Source organism: Topomyia yanbarensis, chromosome 2 (genome assembly GCF_030247195.1).
Source record: "Topomyia yanbarensis strain Yona2022 chromosome 2, ASM3024719v1, whole genome shotgun sequence".
Taxonomy (NCBI): domain Eukaryota; kingdom Metazoa; phylum Arthropoda; class Insecta; order Diptera; family Culicidae; genus Topomyia; species Topomyia yanbarensis.
The window spans coordinates 244712143-244723703 of record NC_080671.1 but is presented as its reverse complement, the minus strand read 5'-3'; positions in this window follow the sequence as shown (position 1 = coordinate 244723703).

The window sequence follows — 11561 nt, the reverse complement described above, 5'->3', positions numbered from 1 at the left end:
CCTTCCGCTGAAAAATCAATTTTGGGACCTCTCATATCGAATGCTCATTCGTTGCGATATCTTGAACCCGTTAGTAATTGCAAATTTCGAAAGGCTTGTTGAGCTCAATTCTCAAACTCGATTTATGTTCTTATACTTCGATTACATGCCACAAAATATCAATTCCCAAACGTGTCAATCTCTCTCATGCTTTTGATTCAATTGTATTTTTCGACACATCCATGAAAGATAAGATTCGTGGAATCCCAGATCACATACGTCCGTAAGTGAACCCAAACATCTTTCATAGTAAATTTCGAGGAGTCGACTGCAACGATATGTTTTACACCGACGAGTCAGGTTTCGACGGCTCCATTGGCTCCAGTATATTCAATCAAAACCTCACCGCCTCATTCAAACTCAATGATCCTTTTTCAGCTTACGGCGCATAACTCGCTGCTATGCAGTATATTCTGAGGATTATTGATACTTTGCCCACAGATTATTATTTTATTGTTTAGGACAGCCTCAACTCATTAGAGACTCTCCGTTCGATGAAACCTTGAAAGCACATTCCATATTTTCTGGAAAATTATGGGAGCTTCTGCGTGCTTTGTCTGTAAGATCGTACAAAATTACCTTAGTTTGGGTTCCCTCGTATTGCTTCATGCCAGGTAATGAATATTCTGAAGGAAGGCGAAGCTTACAGATTTTCGGTTCAAGAATATTTCCATAAGTAAATCTGTAGTAGCCTGCGATATTTGGGATCTTACGAAAGTTTGACAAATTGACTCTTTTCTGATGGTGGTGTAACATTCCCGCAAGACTGTCCAGCAACACCGGTTTCAAGGGCTATTTGATGGTTGACTCACCAAGCCAAAGGCATGATTCCGTGCAATCTCATGTGTAAGTTCGGATTGGTCCTATGTTCCTCAGACTTATTGATAAAGGATAAAAGAACATTCCAATATTCACTAAACATTCCAATTTGTTTTTTAAACAGTGTCTATAGGTAGTTCCGGTGCATGTTTTATACGTGACCGCAATTATAAATCCTTATTCATGTAATTAGGACTTAGGCTTTCGGGATTGCTACAATACTCATTTGTGGAAATATTTTGTTGAATAGAAATACGCGCTAACGTACCTATGTAACATATTCCTGCAAGAATTGGGTTATAAAATTGAGTTTTGTATTGATTGCATAGCCGTTGTCGTACAAGAAAGGCATGCAATAAATTTGAAAAGACCGTTTAGAAATGATATCTCAACAATGTGCTTGTGCAGAGAAACTAGTTTGTCTCTTACAGTCGTTCTATACTAAGTCATTCCATACTAAGTTGGGTCAATGGACTATGGAGTGCCACAAATTTCTGACCAAAGGCTATCTTTCTGTGAGGTATATAATATATTTTATATTGTGTTGCGAGCTTTCGTAAAAAATATTCAGATAGCATTTTGATATTTTTGTACAGGTACGAAACATTTGCATACTTCCGTACAATCATTGGCCAAACTAAGTGCAACCTTATTGCATTTTTCACTGCGTACGCAACATTAGCGCAACATGTGCTGAATATACATCTAGGCGTTTATTGTCAGCAAAATTTTGTTTGAAGATTGTTCTGTATTAGCATATTCCTAGCGATATGAGTATGTAAAATCTCTGAAGAATTATGGAGATTTGATAGCTTCAAATCAATATGAACATAAACATAATGAATGCAAGATTTCCAAAGTTTTTTTTTCTTTTTACACAAATGCATCTCCTCTTCGTTGCAAATTTTTGGGTCAAACTGAAAAGTGGGCACATGACTGTTGGTTCATTGAGCATGTTTACTCATTCGGTCAATCACGAAGTGAAACTACGGGCAGTATACCTAAGACTAACCTAAGCAAACTGAAAAGTGAGCACATGGTCTTCGGAAATGAAGTCGTCTATTTTCGATGAGTTATTTATAGGCAGTGTATATCGATACACTGCCTACACTCGCAAGACCGTCCCATGTTTTACGAGATCCCCTATCTACATGGGACTGACTTGCGATTATAGGCAGTGTATCAATATACTTAGGACACTTAGAAGACGTTTGGGTGCTAAAACGAAGAGTGTACGCTTCCTGGTCTGATGGTATCAAGGAAAAATGGTCTCATATTGCCACGAAGCGAAATCGGTATGTGTTTTAGTACCAATAGGATTGTCAGGAGAAGATTGGAGTTCCACAATGAAAGTGGTGAATCAAACCTTTGCTTTATCTCTGTGATTGTTCCAAATTTGGTAGTTCAACTATTTATCTGACCGATACACCATACCTAATTGTTTTTCCTGCTAGCAATCATGATTTACTTAGAATCGCTACTGGAGTAATTCATACATTGGCGGATTATTTGGGTTCTGTTATAATATACTATGTAGCAGATGAACCTTGTATGATGAAGCGACTCTACTAAATCGATGAATCCAGCCTGGTCGTTGCATACACATAATACTCGGTTTGTATAACCAGTGGTTTACCTAGGAGCCAGCACTGATAGGGCGCCATCATCACAGTATTGATTCCTAAATAATATAACGACATACTTTTTGCAAGCAATTCAATTCATATTTCATAAAAGCAGAAGCATGCTGGAGTATTTCTGAATAGTTGAAACTTTGCAATAGGTGAGTATTTAACTAATTTGTTGTATAGAAACATTATAAAATAACGCTAATCAGATCAGATGAATGAAACTATGTTATCGAGCATATTGCATTTACGAAAGAAGACTATTCATGAGTCTCTATGTCACTGATAAAAATGTGTTATACTTGTTGCATTCTTGCTCTTTTTACTCACGACATACTCTACAACAATTAGTATGTTGCGCAACGTGTCAAGTAATGCTGGTTTATTTTATTACTTTTTATGCTCATTTCCCACTCCGGTACTCTTTTAATAAGAAAATTGCGGGATTACATAAGGACATCGCTTTCCTTAGAAAGTGCAGAAAATTTCATTTGACTCCAACTTCCCTAGGGTGACCATATCAGGCGAGTGAAAAACCAGGGCAGTCGAAAGGGGACTGCCTCCCCCGTTACCTCTCCATCAACTGTGCATTCTCCGTAGGTTTTCGGAAGTTAAAAAGTTCTGAGATATGGTAGGCCAGAAAGTCCATTAGAATTCAATCACCGGCCACTTTTCGGATTTACACACACCCAGTTCTCGCTACACAACCTTCATTGAAGGTTTCCTGCTAATTTTGGAAAAATCGACAATCCTGAATCGAGCGGATGATACAAAATATTTTGAGATTATCTCTATCAGGGGCGGCGAAAAACTTTACGCCCGAGTGGGTAGAAAGCATAGGGTGAGGGGTCCATTAGTAACGATTTTTCCCTTTTCGCAATGCACACGCTTACATCAGATTCACATTAAATCACGTTCGTTTATGCAAATGGAATTGTGGTACATCGATGTTTTCAAACGTGTGTAGTGCGAGATACATGCGTTGCGCATCTAAATTTTTTGAAATGGTTCAAAATTTCGAGTGGGTAATTACCCACTCGGTTATTTTCGGTATGAGTAGTACGACCCATACTACCCACGCTTTCCGCCGGCCCTGATCTCTATTGAACCCGAGGAGTTCTCAGCACTAAATACACGTCATTGAAGTAAAGCAGAAACGTTAATGGTCTCAAGTAGCTACCATCCGCTATTCCTGATGTAAAAATAAGTACGTGGCAATCTCTATCTCTCGATCGCAGAGCTAGGACAGAAACAGCTACAAATCTACTGTTTATTCCAAATTGTTGTTCTTATCATTGCGCATCCATAGTAGTATACCGTTCAGTGATTAATTCACCTGTAAGTGATATATGAAATTTATTTTCCGAACTAATTAAGATAGAGACTTTGTGTCTTCAACAAAGTTGTAGCAAATGTTACTACAATAGGAATTGCTGAAGACACTATATATTTAGCTTTAATAGTTTACAAGTTATGAAACATATTATATGGAAGACCCATTAAAATTAGTTTTTTCATGATAACTTTCTTAGACATTCTTCTATCTTCTTAGAATCTTCCAGAAAGTTGTTTGCGGTATCGAAACACATATTTTTGCCAAACATAGTTACTTCCTATCTGTTGAGTTTGAAAAGATATTCCAAATTTTAGGATATTTTTGGGGTAACTTCCACCTTAAATAATTCGTTAAGGAGCAAAAAAGGAGCAAACAACATCATAACATACTCAAAGTACTAGTATGCTTTGACACAGTGTCCCGTTTGTTAGTCGACGCGATTCTCACCGACTGTTATGTTCAATACAATATGCCATCGCAGTGATATAGAATGAAATATTCAAGCTCACTGCGACAAACAGCCTTATGTTTTTATGCGGTAAATTGCATAGAACACGTTCGCCTATAACATGCAATGCATATCAAAAATCAAAGAGTAGATTTGGATGTGTTTAATAATGTCGATATTTTCATTATAAATTAGATAAATAAATTTATTTTTAATAATCGTTTTCTCCGTCATCTTCAAAGCTTTCTTCTTCCGCTAGAAGAGCTTTGGCGTCTTTTAAAAATCGTTTAATACCAACCCCGAGCTTCAGTCACGACAGGATTGACATTGTGAACAGGTGACGTTTATCAAGCTCCATTATAAAAGTCACGAAAGACATTAGCAAACCTTCTGGTGGGATTTCCTTCATTTTTTCAAGCTTACCAGTACCCTGTCAAAAAAAAAAAGATGGGTGGGTAATGTCTAGGACATAACCGGAGTGTCGTGACTACTCGTTTGACTTGTAATTCAAATCGAATGATACTCAATGAAATATCTGGGAATGTTTCAAGTTATTCTTTATAATAATTATGGTGGTTCTGAAAAGAACCTTTGTTGTTGGCGTCTGCGTTGATAGGGGATTCTAAGCTTGTTGAGACATTCATTCATGAAATGAACAAATTTCATATTTTCTTGCTTTGAAATATCAATGTTAAAATCTCTCGAAACAACCATCGGAATCTTTTTCCTAGCGTACAGAAATGAATCACGCTTAGCGAAAAACTAGGGGCGGGTAATGTCAGGGACATAACCGCGATGATAATATTCTTAAAATTCTGCTTGTATCTCTTTCAAATGGTTTTCACTTTTCCGAGTCGTTTTCGAAAGATTTTTTAAAACACTATTTTTCCGTTGATAATGAATGTCCTACATATTCCAAAATTTAATACAACATTGGTACAAATATTTTCGACAAAATACCGAAAAAATTTATTAAATCCATTCAGTACAACAAAAGATATTGGCGTTCAAAATCTTACATCATTTTTCTTCCGAAATTTTGAAAAGGGGCCCCTATATTGAAAGGTAAGTCGTTAGTCACGACAAAATGCGGACGAACATCGTCAGGCTATTTAAAAAGTTTGACGTTCGACTCAACTCGCCTGTGCTAATTGCCCCTAGGAACAAATGCAATTTGCGAATGCGATTTAAAGGCAATTTCAATACTTAGACAAATTTTCTGGCGGCTGAAATGGACTTGACTGTTTTTTGCGTTTTTCAAACATGGCGGTTCATGTTTGGCTTAAGCTTAAAATTGTTTTTTTGCCTTTCTCATATAGAAAGGTTATGCAATCACTCTGAAAAACGTCAACCTAATCCCGGCCCGGAGGGCTGAGTGTCATATCCCATTCGACTCAGTTCGTCGAGATAGGAAAAAGTCTGTATGTGTGTGTATGTGTGTATGTATGTGTGTATGTGTGTGTATGTGTGTGTATGTGTGTGTGTATGTATGTGCGTATGTGTCAAATAATGTCACTCATTTTTCTCAGAGATGGCTGGACTGATTTGCCCAAACTTAGTCTCAAATGAAAGGTGCAACCTTCCCATCGGCTGCTATTGAATTTTGGATCGATCGGAATTCTGGTTCCGGAATTACGAGTTTCAGAGTGCGGCCACACAGAAATTACTCATAAAAACTATAGGAAAAATTAAAAATAGAATTTTTATTTTTGATGCTAAATGTATTCAAGGTGCATAAAACGTCGAGATTTGATGCAAACACGAAAAAAATTTGACGAAGATTCACTTTTTTGGATTTTGCACATTTTTGCCTTTCTCATATAGAAAGGTTATGCAATCACTCTGAAAAACGTCAACCTAATCCCGGCCCGGAGGGCCGAGTGTCATATCCCATTCGACTCAGTTCGTCGAGATCGGAAAAAGTCTGTATGTGTGTGTGTGTATGTGTGTATGTATGTGTGTGTATGTGTGTGTGTATGTGTGTGTATGTGTGTGTGTATGTATGTGCGTATGTGTCAAATAATGTCACTCATTTTTCTCAAAGATGGCAGGACTGATTTGCCCAAACTTAGTCTCAAATGAAAGGTGCAACCTTCCCATCGGCTGCTATTAAATTTTGGATCGATCGGAATTCTGGTTCCGGAATTACGGGTTTCAGAGTGCGGCCACACAGAAATTTCTCATAAAAACTATAGGAAAAATTAAAAATAGAATTTTTATTTTTGATGCTAAATGTATTCAAGGTGCATAAAACGTCGAGATTTGATGCAAACACGAAAAAAATTTGATGAAGATTCACTTTTTTGGATTTTGCACATTTCTGCCTTTCTCATATAGAAAGGTTATGCAATCACTCTGAAAAAAGTCAACCAAATCCCGGCCCGGAGGGCCGAGTGTCATATCCCATTCGACTCAGTTCGTCGAGATCGGAAAAAAGTCTGTATGTGTGTATGTGTGTATGTATGTGTGTGTATATGTGTGTATGTGTGTGTATGTGTGTGTATGTATGTGCGTATGTGTCAAATAATGTCACTCATTTTTCTCAGATATGGCTGGACCGATTTGCCCAAACTTAGTCTCAAATGAAAGGTGCAACCTTCCCATCGGCTGCTATTGAATTTTGGATCGATCGGAATTCTGGTTCCGGAATTACGGGTTTCAGAGTGCGGCCACACAGAAATTTCTCATAAAAACTATAGGAAAAATTAAAAATAGAATTTCTATTTTTGATGCTAAATGTATTCAAGGTGCATAAAACGTCGAGATTTGATGCAAACACGAAAAAAATTTGACGAAGATTCACTTTTTTGGATTTTGCACATTTTTGCCTTTCTCATATAGAAAGGTTATGCAATCACTCTGAAAAACGTCAATCTAATCCCGGCCCGGAGGGCCGAGTGTCATATCCCATTCGACTCAGTTCGTCGAGATCGGAAAAAGTCTGTATGTGTGTGTGTATGTGTGTATGTATGTGTGTATGTATGTGTGTGTATGTGTGTGTATGTGTGTATGTGTATGTATGTGCGTATGTGTCAAATAATGTCACTCATTTTTCTCAGAGATGACTGGACCGATTTGCCCAAACTTAGTCTCAAATGAAAGGTGCAACCTTTCCATCGGCTGCTATTGAATTTTGGATCGATCGGAATTCTGGTTCCGGAATTACGGGTTTCAGAGTGCGGCCACACAGAAATTTCTCATAAAAACTATAGGAAAAATTAAAAATAGAATATTTATTTTTGATGCTAAATGTATTCAAGGTGCATAAAACGTCGAGATTTGATGCAAACACGAAAAAAAATTGACGAAGATTCATTTTTTTGGATTTTGCACATTTTTGCCTTTCTCATATAGAAAGGTTATGCAATCACTCTGAAAAACGTCAACCTAATCCCGGCCATTTTTTTTTTTTTCGGAGGGCCAAATTTTTTTTTCGACTCGCATAAGGTTTCTGGATTTTAACAGGGGCGTAGTTGATGGTTTACGGAGACGGGTTACACCCCCTCTACTGTTCACTCCCTCCTTTAAAAATCTCCTTAAATCACCCCTCAGACCACCACCTCATACCCCTCCCTTTCAACCCCGTCATCTTTAAACCACCACTATATTACATGGGACTTTCGCCCTCCTCACATACCCATCCCCGCATGACAAAATGAGTTAGCAAGCAGATAGCATTGATCTTATGCTGATTAGGCTAATGGAGTATGATATTTTTTTGTTTCAAGTGTTTCACCGTCGACACGTAGCTCATCAAGTTCGTGGCTGGCATGCCATTGTGTATAAGTGCAAAGTGTACTAAGAATGTAATGGACATTTCCACAATTATGTTGAACATAAAAAGCCTCCGTGCCATAGTTTAGAGAAATGAGAAAGGCACAATTGCACCGCAAGGTGGATTAAAACAGGTTTTTTTTTTGAAAAATTGGTGTGTTCTCACTTGTATTTTGTTTGTCTAGTGCACTTCATTTAGCCAACGAATGTAGAAAATTGTGGAATCGTGTGTAAGTATAGTAGAACAAGATCTCTGACCTAAAGTCTTAATGAACGTCAGATTGTGATAAGTTTTGGTGTGCAATATCAATTTCACCTTTGATTCTTCCTATAAGTTGGTGGTGATTACCTAGTATACTGGTATATATTTAAGTAGATAATGAATCCGAAAATAAGCATTATTTTTAATTTTAATATTAGGCAACTAAGGACGATAAAATGGAGCGTTCCGTGGGCGATTTAAGGGCGGGTTGGGCGGCAAAAAAATGACGGTAGCAAATCGCCCAAATGTTGCATTTGAAATAGCCCCCTAATTGCAAGAAATTTGATGGCAAATTGAAGGGCAATTAGCGCATCCGCGTTGGCAAATAGCCCCCCGTTAGCCAGCAACTTGCCCCTTTTGACTGGGTATCCACTGATTGTTTAAATTTCACTTGACACACTTCTCGAACGCACGATATGCTACGTTTCGTGCTTTGATCTTCATTGTAGTCAAGGTTGCCTTTTTGAAGTAGAATACTTCTAACGTTTCAATATAGGGGTCCCGTTTCAAAATTTTCTGCCAGGATTTTACCCGATTTTTTAAACGAGAATATCTGCATTTGTACTGAATGAAAAAATAAGATTAATGCGCTATCTGATTGGAAATATGTACAACAATTTTGTGTCCAATTCGGTAGTATGTACAATTACTAAAAATAGCGGAAATAATGGATCTTATGAAAGTAATAATTATCTGATCCATGATTGGTTGGTTCAATTCGCTCAAAAGCAAACGTTGCTGGGACTGCCTCTTTTTCATTGAATGAGCTACGACGCGTATAAAAAGAGACTACAAGAAAAATTCGTTAGTTTGTGTTCTGACGTTGTAAGCGTAGCAGCTGCTGCGTTTCAGCTTTCATTCTTCGATGGTTGGTAACAGATACCATGACTACATCTGATTGGGAATATGTGTCACATGTGTGTTAGTGATTCAAACGAACACGAAAATTATTTATTTATTATTTATTTCCTTATCTTCGGTATACACCGTACAGACGCATTTTAAAACTATATATTTCTTATTAATATCTTATATCTATGCTTGGAAATGTTAAAATCATACACTGAAGAAGCTTCGTTAAATCAGCGGCAACATCTTTCCAGTGGATTATTTTGTCCATATGAAGTACGGTGTCTAGGGATCCACAACAGAGTGGGGTTACGGAGAACACGAGGAGGCGCATACAAATTAACGCCCGAGAGAAGATCGGGACTATCGATATTACCTGACAGCAAGTCGAAAACAAAAACTCTTTGCAGGAAGATACGGCGAGTCGCCAGAGTCTGCAGACCGAGTAGCATACATCTATCGGCATAAGGAGGCAACACAACTGGATCATTCCATGGAAGTTTCCTGAGGGCGAATCGCACAAAACATCTTTGTATACGCTCTAGTCGGTCAATTTGAACGGCATGGTATGGTGCCCACACTTGCACAGCATACTCCAGAACACTTCTGATCAGGGCACAGTAGAGTGCTTTTAGTGCGTAGAAATCATCGAAGTCCGCCGTGTTCCGCTTTAAGAAGCCCAGCATTCCGAAAGCCTTAGCAGTTGTCGCGGTGATATGGTCGGAAAAGCTCAACTTCCTATCGAAGAGCACTCCCAAGTCACGGATCGAGTCGACGCTTTCAATTGTTCTACCTTTTAGGCTGTATTCATAACGTCCTGGAGTAAGCAAGCGTCCGAAACTGATTACTTTGCATTTATTAACGTTGACTTCCATTCCGTTAAGCGTGCACCATTCTTGAATAGTACAGATATCTTCTTGAAGCACTACGGCGTCAAGTGCAGAAGCGATAGTTCGGAAGATTTTGAGATCGTCCGCGTACAGCAATTTCCCAGACTTGATCCGACTACAGATATCGTTAATAAACAGAATAAAAATAAGCGGGCCCAGATGACTTCCTTGCGGGACACCTGTGGGTGTTCTGAATGTGCTTGAACGCGTGTTTTTTATACTCACGAATGCCGAGCGATCGGAAAGATACGACTGCAACCAGTTAGTCAACCAGGTGGGAAATCCCAAACGCTTTAATTTCAAGAATGCGATATTGTGCGGTACTTTGTCAAATGCTTTTGAGAAATCGACGTAAATTGCGTCCACCTGATGACGCTTCTCGACGGCGGGAAACAACTTAGAAGTGTAGGCTATCAGGTTAGAAGTTGTTGATCGTTTTGTGACAAACCCGTGTTGATACTCCGAGATAATGTGGGATGCAGCTGCATACGTGACGTTGTAGACCAGCTTTTCGAGAACTTTGGAGAGACAGTTTAATAATGAGATACCTCTGTAATTTTCGACGTTGTGAATATTTCCAGCCTTGTGAATGGGAACGATAGCAGCTTCTTTCCAGGCGATAGGAAAAATGCCTTCAGCGAGAGAGCGATTGAAAATGATACACACCGGAAGAGACAGCACGTGGGCGCAGCTTTTTATAAATTGGGGCGAGAGATGATCGGGGCCAGGCCCTTTCGACGAATCAACAGCAGTCAGAGCCTTCAAGACGTCAGCTCGGCTTACAGTGGGACGGGGGAGATTTATGTTGTACGATGATAATGTTTCCAAATACTCTTCCGAAGGGACGGTATAGTCGCTTCTAAACACTCCGCGAAAGAAATCAGCAAACAAATGTACGGTATCAGCTGGAGATTGCGCGCTTGCGTTTCCAAGGAAAACGTCAGTGGGAGTACTACCAGATCGTTTTCTGCTGCTAACGAATTTCCAAAATGTTGCGGGGTTATCGCGAAGGCTTTTTTGCACATGATTCAAATACTCACGAAAAGCGGAATTCCGGGCCGTTTCGTATTGCAGCTCTATCCGTCGAAGAGTAACTTTGTTTTCTTCTGACTTATGGCGGAAATACCGCTTGCGTTGTTTTCGCAGTGCATTACGCAAACGGCGAATCTCAGCGTTCCACCATGGAAATTTGAAATCCACCCTCCTGTTGACTCGTTTCAGTGGAACCTTTAGGCGGAGTATGTCATATACTTTGCCATAAAACAGCGCGACTGCTTCGTCAAGCTCATTACAACACATTAAATCGGTCCAGTCGACAGTGGCAATCAGTGCGGAGATTTCGTCAAAGTTGCAACGGTTAAAGTCAAAATCAAGCTCGTCAATCGAATGAAATGAATCATCTCCAGTGTTGGTACGTACATCTAGCCGCAGGACAAACGGTTTGTGGTGAGGATCGACTTTGAGAATAGCAGTCGGAGGTTCAAGCAGCTCTACGATATCCGTGTTGTTTACGAAT